This window comes from Podarcis filfolensis, assembly GCF_964270895.1.
Source record: "Podarcis filfolensis genome assembly, chromosome: 4".
Classification (NCBI taxonomy): Eukaryota; Metazoa; Chordata; class Lepidosauria; order Squamata; family Lacertidae; genus Podarcis; species Podarcis filfolensis.
Window position 1 is genome coordinate 72,245,902 of NC_139607.1, and position 19,660 is coordinate 72,265,561.

The 19,660-nt window shown below is 42.4% G+C and overlaps 1 protein-coding gene across 8 annotated transcripts in view; it reads left to right on the forward strand.

The window, feature by feature from the left end:
- Window positions 1-2,363: 2,363 nt before the first annotated feature.
- BOC (BOC cell adhesion associated, oncogene regulated) overlaps window positions 2,364-19,660 on the forward strand; it is a 75,170-nt gene continuing 57,873 nt past the window's right edge. For 2 of the 8 annotated variants that reach the window (XM_083611813.1, XM_083611818.1), the window contains exons 1-4: window positions 7,144-8,489; window positions 8,859-8,915; window positions 9,017-9,196; window positions 10,284-10,422. The gene's annotated coding sequence lies outside the window, so the exon portion shown is untranslated. Of the gene's footprint in view, window positions 2,454-3,845; window positions 3,992-7,143; window positions 8,490-8,858; window positions 8,916-9,016; window positions 9,197-10,283; window positions 10,423-17,023; window positions 17,548-19,660 lie in introns of those variants that run through there. The other 6 variants (XM_083611815.1, XM_083611814.1, XM_083611819.1 and 3 more) reach the window with 6 other exon arrangements.

The window sequence follows — 19,660 nt, forward strand, 5'->3', positions numbered from 1 at the left end:
GGTGGCAATGTAAGCAGGCAGGGATGGAAACGTGCAGGGTAGGATAGAACAGTTGTGCCAACTTGCCAGCTCCTTTTAGATGCTTTAGAACCCACATGCTCTTTTGAATGATGATTACGAAGTAAGATGGTGCTGATGATGAGGCGATATGAAAGCCACAGTTGTGAAGGACAATTTTGGAGCAGCAAATTTTAGCCCCATTTTGTCCCAAAATGTCAACCTTGAGCCCTAATGTCGGCAGCTCCAGCCTCCTGTGGCGAAAGGAACAAGAGAAATATCTCCAAGGCAACATGCAGGTAAACTTGACACATTATTCTCACAGATAAAAGAGAAGGAATTGGTCCCGGAGCTTGTCATCCAAAGCCAATTTACATCACCACAGCCACTTAAATTCCTTAAACCAAGGGAGACCCTGTATCCCTCCAGAAACTGTTGTACTCCAACTCACATCAGCCTGACTCAGCATGGCCAATAGGGATGAAGGGAGTTGTAGGCCAACATCAGAAGACCTACAGATTCCCCAGCTCTGATTTATAGGGTTTTTTGGGGGGTAAGAATTGGGCTTGGACCTTTTAAGCAGCACAGGACTAGCCTCCCTTGCTGTATAGAGTATCCTTAACAGGAAATACAGTGTTATTGGAAGACATTTGTAACTTCTGACTGCTTTGCAATCTATTATGTTACCATACCCTCCAACATGGTGAGCCAAAACCGGGACATGCATCTTCCTTTCTGTGCTCCCATGCAAGTCAAATGACCAGCATGAGATGATGGTAAAAGGTCATGCTCTTAAAGGTAAAGGTAAAGGGACCCCTGACCATTAGGTCCAGTCAGTGGCGTAGCGTGGGGGGTGCAGGGGGGGCCGGCCACACCGGGCGCAACAACTGGGGGGGGCGTGCTCGCACTCGCAGCTCTCTGCCCCTGCTAAAATCCACGGGTTAGGGGGCGCAAATTACTTGCCTTGCCCTGGGTGCTGACAACCCACGCTACGCCACTGGGTCCAGTCGTGACCTACTCTGGGGTTGCGGCGCTCATCTCGCTTTATTGGCTGAGGGAGGCAGCGTACAGCTTCCGGGTCATGTGGCCAGCATGACTAAACCACTTCTAGCGAACCAGAGCAGTGCACAGAAACACCGTTTACCTTTCCGCCAGAGCGGTACCTATTTATCTACTTGCCAGGTACCAGAGCGGTACCCATTTATCTACTTACACTTTGACATGCTTCCGAACTGCTAGGTTGGCAGGAGCAGGGACGGAACAACGGGAGCTCACCCCATCGCAGGGATTTGATCCACCAACATTCTGATTGGCAAGTCCTAGGCTCTGTGGTTTAACCCACAATGCCACCCGCGTCCCTGTCATGCTCTTATGGTGCCCCAAAACATGAGTTTGGGCCACTGCACAAGATCACAGCCTTGGAAAAAGCCCTGAATGCACAATATCACAACACCCAAAATGGCCACTGTTCTCTCAGAGGGGAGGGGGCAGGGGAGATCTCTGTTTTTCCGAGACACTTGTGTGGTATGTATTACTTTATATGATATGAGTTGTTTATTTTAAATGCTAAAAAAGAAAGGAAACACATCACCTCCCTAAAGAGGACATAAAACTTGCAAATTTAGAATGAGTTACTGTAATAGAAATACAGAGCATCTCACTGTAGTGAGGTGATTGTGACCAGGTGACCTGAGTGCTTGCTCAGTCCAAGTGCTGTTGATGGGCAGCTTCAAGGCCCCTGATCTGTCTCTTCTTATGCTTCTTTTTCTTTAAACTGGGCTTGGACTGGATATTTCCTTCAGATAGGGGATAGTTCTCAGTAAATCAGGACCTATGGCCACCCTACTGAGGAGTGAGAGGCCACAGCCTGAGAGAGAGTTACAAAACCTTTAATAAAACTTAACATTGGTTTAGAGAGAGCGGCACTGTGAGCGATCCCAAAATCGGGAAGCATGTAGGGGCTGTTTGGAAGAATAAACATGACGACCCTAACTTAATAAAGTGAGGCATCCCTGCCAGGGAAAAATCAGGTTTCCCATTCTGTGGTGCATATTGATTTTAAGGGGCTCGCAGCTAACCTAGGCCCAGACATTCCCAGCAGGAGATATTGCAATTAAAAAACATTGGCAGTGGGTGGCACCAGGCTAATCCAAGCTCACACCAATTTTTGCAGAAGGCAAAGCTGCGTGCCATCCAGAATTGTGAACTTTGCCAAGTCAGTGAGAACTTTGCTGTGAATACTAGTTTCGGCTCCAAGCAACACAGGAAATGTGTATGTGGACTGTCTGTGTTGGTGGTACAGTAGCAAGTTTCTTAGCTTTTAAAACGTTTTTTTATGAAAAGATTTTTTTTCATTACTCTTGTAGGAATTGGTAATCAGTACATTCTCCTACAGAGGAAGATCAGTATCTTTTCTCAGTACTGCCACATGTGATCTACAAATAGGAACACTTCTGGTGGGTCTCAATGATGCTAGTAAATGGAAGCAGCTGCCATGAATGTTGGGGTTGTGGGAAATGAGAGTTCAGTGGGGAGGTTCGGGGTTTACCATAGGGGTCAAAGACCTGCTTTCGGATATATTCAGAATTAAGCTTCAAAAAGCAATGCATTTAAAGTGCATTTGCTGTGGTGACTTGCTCATGAGGAGTAATCATGAGGAATACTCACACATGGACACAGCTTAGGGAAGATCTACAACATCACCAGCATACCTCTCTTCTCCCGGGATTTGTCTAAAAGGGGGCATTATCATACGAAGAAGTTCAGATATTTTATGTGTGCAATTGGCACATGATATTCCACCCACTACTGTTTTTTTCACTCGCCATATGCATTGCTATTACAGTGCTTGTTGTTGATAACACTGGGTGGAGCCTTGCAGAAAATATCCTGAATATGTTGTGTACTCATCTCCTGCTTACAGGATTAAACTGTAGTTTGCTTGTTCTTAAAAAAAAGATTATTTTTTACACAGTTCTGATTTGACAGAACTGTGTGAGATCTATATTAATGAAAACAAATTGGGGCTGCTTAGTGCTCTCACTGTGTGTGCGTGCGTGCTCTGAATTTTCTGTAAATTAACATAATTCCATTCTCCCAGACTTCTCCAATTGATGTCCAACTTCAATTAAAGCACTTTAAAGCACCTTGGGATCCAGATGTGCTATACCTGCAAAAAGTATTTTAGCACTAAGTAAAAGACTACTTTTTAAAAAAATAAACAGAGTAAGGTAATAAAATGGCCCCCACCGCCAGAGTTAACAGTGAATGTGTGCTGAGGTTCAAACGAGCACACCCACAACAACTGTGCAACACTAATTGGTATGGACAGAACATAGTCGGGTGTTCACATAAAGAAAGCCCAATTTCTCAATAGTGTGGAAAGTCGATTGCAATTCTGCTTGCGTCATAAAAAAGGAAGAGCAAATAGGGAGTGGTGCTAGGAGCCACTTATTTAGAGGCTGTCAGACTTCACGTTGCTGATAAACAAACCCATTGCAACTGCCACCAGAATGCCATGAGAGCTGGTGTGGTGTGTGATGGTTAAAGTGTTGGATAAGGCTTTATAGCAGGCATAGGCAAACTCGGCCCTCCAGATGTTCTGGGAGTACAACTCCCACCATCCCTAGCTAACAGGACCAGTGGTCAGGGATGATGGGAGTTGTAGTCCCGAAACATCTGGAGGACTGAGTTTGCCTATGCCTGATTTATAGGACCCATAGGAACATGCTGTTAGCAAAGTCACTTAAATTGTTTTGGTGCTGTTTAAGAACGATGTCTAAGACACTGCAGCAGGAGCTAATTTATGGAAGAATGCTAGCAGGAGTCTTGTTCTCTTTTTCATTTTATAAGATATTCTTGCCAATCCCCGTCTGTACACAGCAGTGGAATTTCTTCAGAATTGTGAAGGAGAATGATGGCCTAAATAAGCATTGGTTGCTGAGCTACTGGACTCAACATCAAGAAGGAAGAGCATTTGTTTTGGGTGGTCCAGGTCAGTAAAAAGTTGGAGCAATGAGATGAAATGAAATGAAGCAGAGTAAAATGTAGGCAGAATATCTGAAGTTTCTTAGAATTAGCTCCAGGAAAGAAATGTTTGTTAAAAGTTTTGAAGACTGTCCATTCAATATTGTGACTGATATCTCCTTCCTGACTGATGTTAGACTGGCGCCTTTCTTGCTGAACTTCAGGCACATGGCAAAAACTCTTATTCCAGCAGGCATTTTAAGGTAATGTTTGGTTTGATGATGACTTTTTATTATTTTATTTGCTATAGGGTTTATTTTTATATACATTGCTTAGAAATGTAATTAAGCAATATATAAAGGTCTTAAGCAGGACATTTGATTCTTCTGCTTGCTTTGAGATGGAGGCCCATAAAGTGCTTTAGAGATGAACCCAGTGGGTGGTATAGCCAGGAACATATTACTTCATTTCATACCCATGTAACAAAACATATAGGTAGACAAAAATATAGGTAGACTGTTGAACCAACCACTTTACCTGTCGCTGTCTAAGAGGCAAAAGACATGCAGTTGTTATATCTGATGGGCTTGCTCATCCTCTTGTGTTTGTGGTTTTTATATATGGATTTAGAACGAGAGCCTGACTTATGCCAAAAACTCATGAAAGGTTACTGTTAACATGCCCCTCAAAGCTATGTTTTTGCCTGTCTGAAAGGCTTTATTGTAGCTAACAGCAATGCTTTCTTCTGGGGGTACTCACAGGTACTCAGTACCGGCACTGCCCCCCCGAAGAAGAGCGCTGGCTAACAGGATTGCTGAAAGGTGCTGTCCATGTCGAGGGGGAATTTTTTTAGCTCTTAATCAAGCAGGCAGGGGCCATGTTAGATCAACATCTTAGCTAGCCTAGCCATGCAATCCACCTGCTGTCCCTTTTCTTTGGCTATGTACCACACTGATTTCATGTTTAACTTCTTCATCCCAGAAGAGCCAGGACAGTGAGTGTTCCTAATGTTATGGGGGAGAAGGATAATACTACATGGAGGTGCTGGTTGCCACCAGCAACAGTTGACTTAGAGCCTGGTGCTGTGGGACAAGTAGGGACAAGGAGGAAATTTTATTCATTTCACATTTAAGGGTGCATCTATCAAATTTACACTTTCTGGAACAATGCACAAACTGAAAATTGAAATTCTCACTTCTCAGATTTTTGCAGGGCAGTTTTCTGCTCAAGTAATTTTACAGAAATGCATATATGAAGGCAAATGCAAAATACAGAAACTGCTTTGAGGTGTGTTTTTTCTACAATAAAGACATATAAATTTTATGAAACAATTTTTTATGAAACAAACAGATCTGTTAGTGAAAATAACATACAATATGCTTTATATTAGGGAAAACTGCTTTGCAAAAATGTGTATGTTCGGCAAAAGTACATACAAAAATATGTATATCAGGAGAAATTGCACTAAAACGTTGGTAAATTTCCACAAGGACTTTTTTTAAAAAAAGATTGTAAACTTACATGGGTATGTGGAGAATTGAACTTAAAATTGAAAAACGATAAGCCAAGAGAAACCAAAATGGACAGATTCAATCAAGAGAGTCGACAGCTAAAAACAGGACAAAGTAAATACTTTCCACATTAAATGCGGGAGGGGGGAATCATAGCTCAGTGGTAGAGCACATACTTTCAGTGCAACAGATTTCAGGTGCAATCCCTGGTATTTCCAGTTAAAAGGATCAATGAAATGCCTCAGCCCAAGGCCCTAGAGAACTAATGCCAGTCAGAAAAAGCATAACTGGGCTAAACGGATAGTCTTGCCTGATATAAGGTAAATATTCCGTATTTCAATAGTAACAAATAACCACTAAGGCCGAAATCCTGAACACACTTTTAGAATATGGAAACGAAAGAAGAGCCCTGCCAGATCAAACCAAAGGCCCATCTAGCCCAGCAGTCTGTTCATACAATAGCCAGCCGATGCCAATGAAAAACCCACAAGCAGGACCCAAGCACAACAAACAGCACTCTCCTGTTTGTCTTCTTCCACCACAACCAATATTCAGAGCCACGCTGCTTAAGGAAGTCTCACTGTGCATAGTGAGCTTACTCCTGAGTAGAGATGTATAAGTTTGCTCTGTAAGGGGTATTTTACAGGGAGAGGTTGTGGTTGTGAAGGATAAAATGTCTTCCATCGGTGAAGTATCTGCAATGCAAAGCAGCCTTCCACGAGTAGGTAAAATCTGGCATACTTGATGTAATGAAGTGGGAACATGATCAGCCAGAAAAGACAAAGAAAGGGGGAAGGGAGAGTCAACTTGAAGATGAACTAAGGAAGCTGGCAAGTCTCTTTCATCTCATAGTCCGAGGGTTTGCTAAACCCATTAACATACTTGCATGAACCCCTCCCTAGCAACTAAGCAGAGAAGAGACAATTTGGTTCACTTCTGCTGAGGCAATGTGGCGGACAGGAGCAATGGGATTTGGTCTGACCTAGCAATTTTGTAGGTCACCATGCAGTCCATGGAATGTTTTGCGTTGCAGGGAAAGAAAGAGGCAGGTGTTTTTTTGTTTTGTTTTTTTGAAAAAGAAAGATTTCTTTCTTCTTTGAGGTGGGCTGAGGGGACTTAAAACACTATGGAGATTTCCTGACATGCTCATTGAGGTGCCTCCCATAGCTCTAACTGCGGTAACCAGTGCATAGGTTGGTTGGTGGGAGATTTGTCCCCACCACCACCCCACATGATTTCTGGGGGATTCCTGACAGAAGTCATCAAGGCTGCCTTTTATCAAAGCTGTACACTTTAGTAAGTCTGTTATTGCTCACACACAATGTACTTCATGCCGGATTAATCCAACTATGATTCACACTCAGGATGTGAGCAGAAGGAGGGGAAGACAAGTTGAAAAGATTAGGAAAGTTAAACAACCTCACATCTTGAAAATGGAATTTATGTTTTAAAATATAAACTTTAGAAGCAAAGAAACATTGAGCCTGCATCGTTCAAATTTCAAGTTTATTAAGCTGCAAAAAAAGGGAGGAGCACTGATCATAGCAACAAAGACAAACAGAAGCAAATAAATACATTACGAAGTCATTGAACATGGTAGACAAGGGCCAGTTAAAATGGCCATTCTTAACTGTGGTGGACTGTCTTTCTTTCTTTCTTTCCAGATTGTATTTTACAGAGAGGCCAAGTTATCTGAATAGTTTGCTACAAGCACAAATTGTAACTTACCATGCCTGCCACACAACACACTTTTGGAAGCCGCTTTCAGATGTTCTAGTGAATGTACATGGAAGAAAGAGATCCTGACCCTAACTTACGTTCATGGTTATAATACTTGCAGAGATTCCCCATAGTCACAACTACGCACGCAGAAGATTCTCTCTGCTCATGGTTTTCACTTTTGAGGACAAAGTTGCTCAACTCTGCAGCACCTTGCAAGCCATGTTGTGAATCTAGTTGAGGTGTTCAATGCAGTGTCTTCCCATACTCTGTGGGACTGATTTCAGTTTATGAGGCTCGGTGCTGCAGACAAGATTCTTGCAATGATGCATGCCAGTTGGGAAGGGTTGATCAGATGGGTCCAGGCTGTGGTGAATGTTTCTTTATGTGACAGAGTGGTGCCTTCTTCCATTAAACACTTGTGAAGAAGCCCACTCTAGATCCTATGGTTTGTAACAACTACCACCTGGTTGCAAATACCAGGTGGTAGAGAAGGATATATTCCTGGAGGATGTATACAGTATTACCTGGGGTCAGGTGTGGTTTGGGGGCTGAATCATGACCCATATCAAGAGTGATATAGAGAGGGTGTGACTCTGCTTCAGTCTCTTGGCAGCCCTTGATACCATTGACCATGGTATCCTCTTGGATTGGCTTTGTGGGATGTGTATTGGTGGTTCTGATCCTACCTACAAGGTCATGTCTAGAGTGTAGCATTGGGAAACTGTGTTTCAGCTCCATGGTCCTTGCACTGTGGTGTGCCACAGGGTACCATCTTGTCCCCAGTGCTGTTTAACATTTTCATCAAGCCAATAGGCGCAGTTATTCAGAATTTTGGGGCAAAGTGTGATCAATGTGCTGATGACACACAACTCTACTTCCCATCAGGCACAGCCAACATGGCCAATGGTCAGGTATGATAGAACATCTATGATCTAAAAGCACATAATGCAGCCATTTTGCTGAAGCTAAACAGTTGTCTGTGTGGTCAGTGCCTGGATGGAAGTCTGCTTGGGAAAGCTATATATTAGGGATGGGGAGCCTGTAGCCCTTCGGATGGCAGGCTGCTGAGCTCTACATCCAAGAACACAATGCTCACTTTCTCAACTGAACCAGAAATGTTCCTTGTGGAGGAAGACTCTGTGCCACCTACTTTTTCTGCAGCAGGTAGAGTTTTTTCTGATAGATCTTCTGTCCAGAAAGATTTCAAACCTGAGATTAGAGAGTGTTCAGGATGGATGAGTTGTTAATGCTTGCAGTTGTGTCAACCTCCCAGCACCTTCAAGCTGCCTAAAGGTAAAGGTAAAGGGACCCCTGACCATTAGGTCCAGTCGTGACCGACTCTGGGGTTGCGGCGCTCATCTCGCTTTACTGGCCAAGGGAGCCGGCGTACAGCTTCCGGGTCATGTGGCCAGCATGACTAAGCCGCTTCTGGCAAACCAGAGCAGCGCACAGAAACGCCGTTTACCTTCCCGCCGGAGCGGTATCTATTTATCTACTTGCACTTTGATGTGCTTTCAAACTGCTAGGTTGGCAGGAGCAGGGACCGAGCAACGGGAGCTCACCCTGTTGCGGGGATTCGAACCACTGACATTCTGATCGGCAAGTCCTAGGCTCTGTGGTTTAACCCACAGCGCCACCCGCGTCCCTTCGAGCTGCCTACAGGCTTATTAAAACATTTCCAATTGGGTGAAAAGGTTTAAAAACCATGTGTAAGAAATTGTTGTTGTTTAGTCGTTTAGTCATGTCCGACTCTTCATGACCCCATGGACCAGAGCACGCCAGGCACTCCTGTCTTCCACTGCCTCCCGCAGTTTGGTCAGACTTTAAATCTTTACATTTTTTTGTACTATTTTAAACACTGCTTTAGTTGTTCCTACGTAAGTCTGTTCTGCTTTCTTCAATAAAATACCATGTTGTTTGATTTTTACACCAAGGCAGATCAGTCAGGATCAATTCACCAATGGAGGATTTGAAAACCCAACAAGACACTTTTGCAATGTGTAAGTAAACTCCCACAGTTTCATTTACACAGCCCCCCTCAGTCTTTATCTTCTCTAATTTCTTGTTTAATTTTCTCTTGCTTTTATGTCAAAAGATGTCTAATTCCTGAATCCCTTCTCTAAAACTCTTTTCTAATCTTTTCACTGACCAAACAAGGTTTTGTTTGTTTGTTTAATTCCGGAGAGAAACTATCCCATTTCCTATGGATTATCAAACGAACAAATAGCCTTATAACAAAAGTAAACAAAGTGAAACCAGCTTCTAAAGTCTTTAAGCTAAGGGCTTCTTATTCACTTCATTCTGAAAGTGATCCTTGTCTCTCTTATAGCAGTGGCAGTGACTTCTGATCACTTCTAATGCAGGCTGTCTCCCTCAGATTAGCTGGTCTTCATAATGAAATAATAAAAGCTCTCCTTAATCATCTCACCACCAACATGTTCTGGAGACCCCCAACACGCCAACAATACATTTTTTAAAAAAGGCTTAAAAATGTATTCACCGGTAGACATTATATACACATTACCCTACAGTTGTTATTCTCTGTCCAACTCTCACCCAGATTTTATTTTCATTTGGGTTATTGGCTGCCCAAACTCAATATTTGCTTTTCAATAGTTTAAAAATCTAACATTTTGACAATATGAAATTCACGATTTGGGCCTTAAACAAAGAAACCAACCCACAGTGCTGAGAAAACTGCAGACCCTTTTTTTTTTTTTTAGTGGTAAATCAATACCGTACATTTCTACCTCTGAACTTCTGCCAGCTGGAAGCATGTAATTATTTGAGTTCCATTGTTAGAGATAAAAACAAATCACAAAATTCAGATCAGAATCTGACTTTGTCATAGTTTATGACTATTTGGATTTGGGGTTCTGATTTGGGGTGCAGTCTCGTTCCCTCCCCACTTCAACTATCCTGTTTATTTGCTCATTCAGAATTAGATGGCCTGGGAGGGTGAATAAATTCACCATAGCAGGATGTATGAGAAATCTCACTGGCACAACAGCCTGAATGAGCAAATTTAAAGGAGCCCGTTTCCCACTGAGGATCTTATCGAAACACCACTGTTCAATTTCTTTTCAGCACCATCTTTCATCTGGAGTGCTCCTGTGCCCCCCACCTTCAGCAACACAATATCAAACAGCTGGAGTTTCGGCAGCTCTGAGGATGCAGAGTTTTGAAGTAACTGGGGAAGCAGAGAGAAGCCATCCATTTTTGAGCAGTGAGTTGAAAATCTTAAAACTGTTTTTGTTAATCAGTCACTGATGTTAAATAGATGTTAACACTGTGGAAAAAAAGGAAGCCTTTGTTAAAGATTTAATCGACCGACCCTTTTAAAGGTGTACGGACAAAGCATAAATTAAAATCACAGAATATACAAGCCAGGGAAAATAATGATTATAAAATATGGTAATCCTGCATGCGAATCTAAACAAAATTAAAGGAACACAAAAGAAGAAACGTTATAGGCCTTCCAACATACCAAAATTCCCCAAGCTCAAAATCTGAGACGATCTGATTCGTTTTGATGAAAGGTAATTTTGAAATATAACTACTTCATTTCTCATCGGTATAGCAGAAATTATGCTTCATTCCCATTGTTAGACATTATAAGTGTTAGCAGTGATAGAAACAATAAGCTTTTATCTATATGTGGACAGGATGTGAAGATTTCCTGGTCCCACTTTGTTTTACATATGATGTCATATGCTTCAGACACACTCTTGCCTTCCAAGGCCGTGTCTGTACTATTGTAGTTTCAGATGCAAACCACATGCTCAGAAGTCAGTGTTAAAATGCTTGCATGCAAGTTTAAACCTCCAAATAACAAAGCTTAGATGGTCAGAATGGCATTTAAGAACATAAACTTTTATGGAGAACTCATCCTGTTGTTAACTCATCCTGTTGCTGACATATGGAAGTGTTTACCTCCAAAATACCACAAAGAACATCACAGTATAACACACCTCTCAAGGGTGCTGTAGTAGTAAATTTCTTGCATCAGCGTGGGGTTGGACTTGATGACCTTTGAATCTCTTTCCAGCTGTTAGATTCTATGACCCAGTGACTTCTTCTGTGCCTTGAATAGCTGCATGGTAGAGAGAGGTTTGCCAGGTGTTGCTTTCCCCATCATTTCAAAGTTATGGTGGGTGATGCTTCACCTATTGAATTTATTTCTACCATGCATCTAGCAAAGGCATGGGAATAGCCTTCCAAGCCAGAAGCTGGAAATTATTATGGGGATAAGCTCCACCAAGGAGCTTACAGGGCAAGTGTCAACAATGAAAAATCCAGAATTCAGAAGTTGCTGATATTGGACATTCTCTAGTATCTTAACAATTTGTTTTGAATGCAGAAAAATCATTGCCCTTCACCCACTTAAAGAAACAACACATTACAACAGACGGGGGGGGGGGGGACACAATATTGAGCACATTTCCAAGAATCCACCACGAAGATTGTACATACTTGTCAGACACCCTGGCTGATTCACTTGTAGCTTACCTCTTTACTTTTGTTGTTAATCCTAGTTAATTCCCACTCCCACAGTAGGATTGAACCCTGGGAAGCTATACTGTACCAGAAAGGCAAGAAAAATCAGAGACTAGTAGAGACAACATTCTAGGTGTGAATATCTGCCCTGGGCTATTAAACTGATTGGCCTTCTAGGAGGCCATTGGCATGGCTCTCTAACATGAAATAACTTTGAACGGCGGGTGAGAGGGTTACAAATTTTGGCATTACCTAGAACTCATTCCACACTTGGGTGTGTTCATATAGTTTTGGTTGTTTTTTTTAAAAAAAGCAGGAGATTTTCTGGAATAATCTCAAGGAAGGTGTCTGTGTACAAGAGACTTCACCCACCCCATGGATTTGAAGCACATTAAGTGCACCCTTGAAGCACACAGCTTCCCTCAAAAGAATCCTATGAACTATAGCTTGTTAAGGGTGCTGGGAACTGTAAACTCTGTGAGGGGTAAACTATGACTTCCAGGATTTTTTGGGGGGAAGTCATGTGCTTTAAATGTATGGTGTGGATGTGAACAGTGTTCTAATAGATGTTCAGTGTAGACCAGTGTGGGGAACCTGTGGCTGTCCAGCTGTTGCTGTATTATAACTCACATCATCACTGACCTTTAGCCACACTGGCTGAGATTGATGAGAGTTATAGTTCAATAACCTCTGGAGGGCCACTGGTTCCCCACCACTGCTGTAGACCAACCAAGATTTATCGGACTTGATCTTAGAAGCCTGCCAAACTCTTGTGGGCTTACAATTCCGAACATATGTTGTTTCACAGAGCAGGGATCCATGTGCTACCTACCATGAGAGGATTGCAAAAAGCTAGCCAGCAGTGCAAAAGGAGTTTACGTGAATCTACTTTCAAGAATGGCCACATGTGAAACCCCACTAGGTAGTTTAATGAGGTTTTTCTATTCTAAGCAAATCACTTAAACACAACAGAAACTCTGAAGAAACCATAGGAATGTACTTTAGGCCAGATTAGATTGTTCATCTGGTGCAGCATTGTCCCATTTGAGAAATTCAACACAAATAAGGTGGCAAATTTTGAGTCCATTCACGCAAATAGAAACTAATACCAACATAAAAAGAGACTTTCTCTGAATGTGAATACTGTACACACATTCTTATGTTTGTGAACAGTACAGGGAAGGAGGAATCTCTAACATGGTTCATCTTTATTCCCACCAATACAGTCTGTTTTTGTGTGTGTACTGAGGTGTTTCATATTTATATATCTTTAAAAAGTGTTGCCTAAACTACCTTATTTAAAATAATCACCACTGCCATCAAAAAGAGCTTCCACTCCAGTAAGGGAACAAAAATGTCGTTTTATCACCTTCCATAGAAAACATTAAAGCAGAAAAAAAACCTGCTTCAGGTCTTATTATTTGTTTTCCCTGGATCTTTTTCAAAGTTTTGATTCCTAGGTAATGCAACTTAATGTGCACACAACTCATGCCTTTTTTTGCAATGTTCTAGTGGTGTTATGTAGAAAAACATCTCTGTCTCCCATCCTAGAGAATCAAAGGCATGAAGCAGCTTTGCAAGCTGAATCAGTATCAGTCAGCACATGGAACTCATATTAATAAGGGAAGGTAAATAGACTACAAGCTTGTTCATTAAAGAAAGTTCAGATTATAATCCCTCACCCTAAACAGTTAGATTAGGAGTGTGGGCTCATCCAAACTTCCACTTGTCCTGTGCCTAAAAAGTACAGGTCCAAGCAGTTTCCCCTTTGCCCTGTGCCACTTTCTGCTGGAAAACCCACCTTTTAGCAATAAATTGGAATGAATGACAATTCATGGGAAACCCTATTGAAGTTTGTTCTGATACAGTGCTAAAAATTGGGTTTCCTGGTGGGAAAGTGCAGAGCAAACAGAGGTGTGGCTAAGTCCTGAGTCATCATCATCATTATAATTTATTATTTATACCCTTTCCATTTGGCTGGGTTTCCCCAGCCACTCTGGGCGTCTCCCAACAGAATATTAAAAATAGAATCAAACATTAAAAACTTCCATAAACAGCGCTGCCTTCAGATGTTTTCTAAAAGTCAGGCAGTTGTAAATTTTATTGACATCTGATGGGAGGGTGTTCCACAGGGCAGGTGCCACTACCGAGAAGGCCCTCTGCCTGGTTCCCTGTAACCTCACTTCTCGCAGTGAGGGAATCGTCAGAAGGCCCCCGGCGCTGGACCTCAGTGTCCGGGCTGGATGATGGGGGTGGAAACGCTTCTTCAGGTATACTGGGCCAAGATCTAGCCTGTCTCTCGCTTAAAATAAGCTGTGAGCCACATTTATTTGAACATGAATTCCCCAAACCCTGTGATCCAAATGCTGCTTTCAAATAGGAATTCGATGGGGATCATGTGGTCAGGGAGATATTGCGTTCAGACAAATACACCATCTCCGGGTTCAAAACCACTCTTATTTATATCAATTATTGGGCATGTTATTTTGTTCTAAAATGGAGTCAACTTACTCCATGTTTTACTTTAAAATCTCTTTGACAACTAGTGGGATAACACAGCTCTTATCCTTGCTTTGTGATTGACTCTACTCATGGCCAGGTCACGGACCAAGCTATACTTGGAAGTCCTGAGACTACTTAGACTTTGGTCGTAGACCAAGTGAGTTACATACTTAACCAGATGTCACCTGTTGAGGTCTGAAACAGTTTCAGACTGTTTCTAATTGCAAGATTTTATTTTTAATTTTTTTGTAGCCAGGTCTCATGATCTGAAGACAAAAGTGTGTAAGAATGCAAGAAGAGCTCTATTGGATCAGATCAAAGTGTTGGGGCAAAAACTTCAAATTTCACACATAGGCGCATGGGTCTGAACTGGCGGTGACAGACGAAACCTTGGAGTCTTAGCTCAATGAAGATGCTGACCCAGTTTGCAGCAGCTATGAAGAAGACAAATGCCATGCTAGGGTACATTAGGAAAGGGATTGAAAGTAAAAGTGGCAATATCATAATACCTTCACACAAATCTATGGTATGACTGCACTTGGAATATTGTATATTCTTCTAGTTGTCCCACCTCAAAAGGGATATTGTAGAGATGGAAAAGTTTCAGAAAAGAGCAACCAATGATCAAAGGGTTGGAGCAACCTCCCAATGAGGAGAGGTTACAATTTTAGGAGCTTTTTATTTGAAAGAAAAGGTGAGTAAATGGGGCCAGGATGGTGGTGTATACAATTATACATTGTGTGCAGAAAGTAGACAGAGAGATGTTCTCTCTTTCTCATAATTCTAGAACTTGGGGACATCCAATGAAGCTGAATATTGGAAGATTCAGAATAGAAAAAAGGAAATACTTCTTCATACAGCGCATTGGTAAACAATGGAATTTGCTCCCACAAGAGATGGTGATATCCACCAACTAGGATGGCTTAAAAAGAGGATAAGACAAATTCATGAAGCATACAGCCAGGATGGCTATGTTCAGCTTCTGTTCAGAGCAATATGCCTCTGAATACCAGTTGTTGGGAATTGTAAGTGTGGAGAGTGTTGTACACCCAGGTCCTGCTTGTGGGCTTTCTGGTAGGTGACTATGAGAACAAGTTGTTGGCCTAGATGGGCCTTTGGCCTGATCCAACAGGCTTCTTATGCCTAATAGCCATTGATAGACTAACCTCCATGAATTTGTCCAATATCCTTTTAAAGTCATTCTAAACCAATGGCCATCGCCATCATGACTATGAATTCCATAGGTCCAGGATGAGTTGCCATATCAGATGGAGAAATCTGATTAAGAAATGCTTTCTTTTGTCACTTCTGAATCTACTACCAATCCATTTCACTGGGTGACCCTGAGAGTGCTTCTGGACAGTTGCTGTTTTCCAGTGGGATTCAATCACATACCTCCAAGGGCAGCTTGGGCAATTAAAGAGCATTTGGTGCTCTTGCATAACAATCCTTCCCCCTGCCATTGCATATTTTGCAAGAAGAAAAATTATGGGGAAACACACTGGAAAGTGTGGGATGACAGTTGCTTGACAGTGCTGTATAACCCTCCCAGAGACACATCAGAATGAATGGAATAGACAGCACTGTCTAACCACCCTGTGAACTTTGTGCAAACAAATCAGGATGAATGCATAATAAGTGGGTCCTGTGGAAGTGGTCTGAGTTCTTATGGGAGAAGAAGAAATTCTCTCTATCAACCCTTTACAACCCAGCTAGATGGGTGGGGTATAAATAATACAAATATTATTATTACTTCTAACCCTCCATCATGTTTTCACCTTAGCTGGCCTTCCTCTTGCATTATGGCCCTGCGAGCAAATCAGTGAATGCTAGAAAGTTTGAATATACAGTCATACATCAACCTTCAGGTTGAACGTTTTCAGGTTGCGTCCTGCGGCGACCCAGAAGTACCGGAAAGGGTTACTTCCGGGTTTCGCCGCTCGCGCATGCGCAGATGTGCAAAATGAAATCACGTGAATGTGCAGAAGTGGCGAATCGTGACACGCGCATGCACAGACACAGGTTGCGTTCCTTTCAGGTTGCAAACGGGCCTCTGGAACAGATCCCGTTCGCAATCAGAGGTACCACTGTAATCTAACCTTTGCGTAAACTTTGTGCAAGCAAAACTGGTCGACCGCTCACTCAGTGAACAGGTCCTTTGGACCTGCCTACACTATCGAATTCCCTGTGCAACCTGTCCCCTCTTGTTGGCGGGCTGCACCCTCCCTGTTCCTGTCCATAGCTTGTAATATGCCATAAGCACGTTGTTTAAATTTATAAACAAATAACTTAAGATGCCCTGGGGAAAGACGCGATGGCTCTCAGTTCTACAATGTCGCATACGCAATGCACACCATTCAACAAACTTTCTTATGTGCAATCGAGGGAAGCGATCCAAGGGGGCTTCTGTTAGCGGTGCTAACTTTCCAGGAGAAGGGGAGGTAACTTGTTTAGTAGGAGCCGCATCTAGGCAACCTCGTGGGTCTCTCGGCCCCCCCAACAGCGCGGCAGATTGTTCCGAGTGATCTGCCCTCTCTCCACATCCCTGCCTAAACAGCCTGCTGTGATCAGTCTAGTGTGCTCTAAAAAATGAGCCTCCGCTATAGTTAAAGACGCTGCTCCTGATTCCCCCGCTCGCCTCGTTACACCCCCTCCCAGCCCAGCACTGATGAATAGCAATCGGGAGCTTTGACGGAGGACTGCCACATACCAACTGCAGAAAGCAAAGGGGTGCTATGGAGGGAGAGGGAGGGAGGGAGGGAGGGAGAGACCCTCCTCCTTTCTTTGCAAAACTTTTCAGCCCAACTTTCCCAGCTTCCGCTTCTCTCGGATTGGCGAGGCCGTGACGGGGGTCGGGGGGGTGGTGTCGGTTTTCCTATGCGATCCCCTGAAACCTCGCCTTCCCTTCTTTAAACCTCAGGTGCAAGAGGGCGATCTGCTCTCATCCCGCTCCGGACTTCTTCTGGGGGGAGAGAAGGTGATTTTTTTTGAGTATACTTTCCTTTTTCTTTCCCCCCTGGCAGTTCCATTTCCCCCTTTCCCCTTCTGCGGCTCCTCCCTTTTCCCCTCCTCCTCCGCCAGGGGAGGCGGGGGCAGGACTGGGAGGCTTCGGAGCCGGGTTAGCAAAAAGAAGGGAATTGTTTGAGAGTTCAGTCATCCAAAAAACCTTCTTCCATATGGAGGCTCCGGCTGCCTCGATCCCAGTGGCTTTCTCGGCTCTCTGCAGTTTCTTCTTCCTCTTCCGCTCAGCTTTTTAGGGAAGCTGCGGACTCTTGCCTGCTCCCAAGTACAACAGCCTCCCTTTCTCCCTTAAACCACCTCCATCCAGATTCTCAACATCAGCTTTATTTGGGTGAGTGCCTAGTTGAACTGCCCGGGCTGGGAGCTCCCCAGTCTTGCGGTTTGGGGTTCTTTGTTGCTGTTTCTTTCCTTATCTTTAAAAACTCCCTTCTTTTCCTTTTTTCCTTTTCTTTTTCGGTAACCGCTCTCCCTTCAGCATCATCAGAGATTTTGGCTGAGGGAAGCAGCAGCAGCAGCAGCAACAACAACAAAACAACCCCAAAGTTTGATTTTAAACAAAATCAAACAAAACCGAGGAGCAAAATAAAGTCATAGGCTTCCTCCTGTAACAGTAATTTGTGGTGTTGGGAATTTGGGAGGACAGAACATGGTTGTTTGGTTTTTTTCCTTTTTTGAGGGGAGATGTAGGATGAGTTTGAGAGTTTATAAGAAGTTAAGATTTTCCCATGGTTCTTTTAACTTTCTCTGGTTTGTGCAGGTTTGTTTTTCACTGGGCAGGTGAGATTTGCAGCCTGGCTGTTTCACTTTTTTGCCATCATCTTGGCAGTAATGGAGGACCTGGCAATTGCTCTGTACAATTCAGCTCCAGCTCTTGCCAAAAGTCCACCAGAGAGTCAATGTGTTTGTTTGGTTTTTTTTTTAAAAAAGGAAAGAAATGGGGGAGAAATAAACTTTATCATCTTAGTTCAGGCTTGTAAGGCAATCTAGGAAATGCCTTGTAGCAAGCCTGCATCAGTAGGGTAGATTTATTTAAAAGTTTTTTAGAAACTTGAAAAGATGGGGGGGGAGCATGTAAATGTTGCAGCATCTTTTGCTTGTGACAATGCAGGCTGCTGCAACATAGAGAATGCATGAATGAGTTTGCTCAGAGTAAACAAGTTTGTCTGTTGTTGTCTGCATTTGCCTGTTCAACTGCTTATTTTTGTAAACTTTTTGTTTCCATCTTTAAATGAAAAAGAAATTGGCGGTAGTAGGTAGAAAAGTATTTTAGAGGATTTTATATCTTACATGCCTTGTTTTGGTTGTAAGATTTTGTCAGAGACTTGTGATTGAGAGGTAAAAGTTATTTGCAGGAACTTCCCAGTTCAGCTTTTCAAAAGGATATTTAACACTTGCTAATAAAGTGGGGAGAATCCTCAAGTAGCAAAACTTATGTAAACACCTTGGGCATAATCCAGCTGCCGTTAAGCCCTTTTAAGATTTAGGGATTTCATTGGTAGAGAGTTCTGCACCTGCTTAATTCTCCAGTTGGTTTCAATAGGTCAAAAAGGTGCTTACTGTTGGCTGGGTTGTAACCTTGGTGTTCTTGAGAAATATTTCCAAGAGCCCTCATTTCTGAAATACTTCAGTTAATTAAAAACTCTTACTAAGATTTTAGTTTTTTAAAAACTGGATGTCCATATATTGTAATTGTATATAGCAAAACTATATTGATATTGTGCTTACGTTAAAATTGTAAAAGTTCTAGGTAAACCGGGATTTTCCTGAGAATTATGGTATGACAAATCTAATTTTGAAAAACTTCCTTGTGTTTTTTTATGATCCCATCCCCATTACTTCAAAACTACAAACCTGCAGCTCATCCTATATGTATGTAAAACTCCCTATGAGTTTTTGGAAATTAAATATATATATTATAGTTTGTTTAAGCGAAGGAAAAATAAGATAATATTTATGTGAAAGATGCATAGGTGGAAGCCAAGAGTTGTTCACCACTCTCTGTTTAGCTCCAGGCTTCCCAACCACTTTCATAATGAAACCTGTGAAAGATGGTTATGTCCAGGCACAATGTCCTTGCTTGTAGCTAAAGAGTAAAGTTTAAATTGCATGTGGCTGTTTCTAACAAGGATTCAGATATTATGACAGCTATCTAGGAGATTTGTGTCTATTTAGGTGTGGATTTACCTCACTGTGGGTTGTGTAATGGAACTGAACTGTTCTATATCAATGCACCACATGTTTTGTTGGGGTCATTGTTTTAATAATCAAATGTTTCCCCAGCTATTTTTATTGATGTCTGTGTCTGTGTCTTTGTTGATAACTGATTTTTAGAACATCACTGGCTTAGTCTGAAAGAATGAGAGTCACAAAACAGAGAGAGTTTTTATTGGTCCTGCATCTGTTGTTGAACTGGTCCATACTTGCTGAATAAACCTCAGAGGCTC